General features: G+C 40.7%; 1 protein-coding gene across 1 annotated transcript in view; it reads left to right on the top strand.

Moving 5' to 3' along the window:
- Positions 1-1,321, top strand: part of LOC101852005 — a gene marked incomplete in the record, with an annotated part of 22,304 nt that overhangs the window by 1,716 nt on the left and 19,267 nt on the right.

The following is a 1,321-nucleotide window of genomic DNA, read 5'->3' as shown; positions in this document are numbered from 1 at the left end:
TCTATCTATTTATCTATCTATCTATCTATCTATCTATCTATCTATCTATCTATCTATCTATCTATCTATCTATCTATCTATCTATCTATCTATCTATTTATCTGTCTATCTGTCTAGCTAGCTAGCTACACTTTCATTTATCACTATCTATATTGTCAATGGAGTGACGTATTCATAATTATCCACAAGTATCTATACGATGTAACGCATATACAAATATCCATACGATGTGACGAATATACAGTTTTATTATCCATACGAGGTGACGCATACACAATTTTCCACACAATGTGACTTAAGAGCAAATCTTTGCATGTGCTGTGACGTATACACCTAAAAAGTGCACTCCGTCTGCTCAGCTGATATTGTGCTGAACTACGGGGCGGATGTCTCTGGTTCGAATCCCTGACTGGGCGCTCTTGAACGTGGATCGTTTTGTGGAGTTATCAAGGCTCTCAATCCGTTTGGCTCTGTCCAATCCTATCGGAGATGGACTTTAATTTCGGAGGTTCTGTTTCTTGAAAACCTAAAAGGGAAGTCAGACCCATTCACTTACTTTTCATCACCATCGTTGCCTTTCTCACCCTGCATCAAGGTATAGGTAACGAACAAACACTTTCTACCTTTCTCCATCCTGGGCTAGCCTCTTACTTTTACTTAATACCTAAAAAAGAATACTAAAGAATTAGTACATGTTATGCTGTCTTCTCGATCAGGTATTAATCATAAAACGCTTTGGGCATTCTTCTGGTGGGGAGGTATTGACGTCGTGTGTATGCCACTGTAAGCAACTTCGTCTGTGGTGTAGCGATTAGGCGCAATGCCGTCGCACGCAGAAGACACAGGTTCAATTCTACATTACAATGGGGAGGCTTTTTAACCCTATCCGTACGCCCTGGGGTCCTTTTTGTACCACCGGGGTTGTATTTTTCACATTTATGAATACTTTTAGTGCGAAGATCTCTTTGAAATTTTTAGTATTTCTCAAAAATCATTTTGACAGACTGCTATTCAAAGTGTACGGATCGGATTAACGAGTAAATTTCCTCTTTGAAAGTGTTGGCACCGATCTCCCCACGCCGTATGCATACAGTAGTAAAACACGACGTACGGATCGGGTTAATCGAGCATCTCCATCAGTTTGTGAGGACTTTGTATCCCTCTCAGCTAGCTTTGGACCTGACAGGTAGAGTTGAAGCAGCTCGCTTCCTAAATGATCTAAATTGTGTCGACAGGGCTGTAAAACATCTACAAATGTATTAACATACCAACCAACCAACCAACCAACCAACCAACCAACCAACCAACCAACCAACCAACC

This window comes from Aplysia californica, unplaced genomic scaffold, assembly GCF_000002075.1.
Source record: "Aplysia californica isolate F4 #8 unplaced genomic scaffold, AplCal3.0 scaffold00055, whole genome shotgun sequence".
In the NCBI taxonomy this organism is placed as follows: Eukaryota; Metazoa; Mollusca; class Gastropoda; order Aplysiida; family Aplysiidae; genus Aplysia; species Aplysia californica.
Note: the sequence above shows the minus strand (reverse complement) of the source record. Positions and strands in the feature narration are given on the sequence as shown.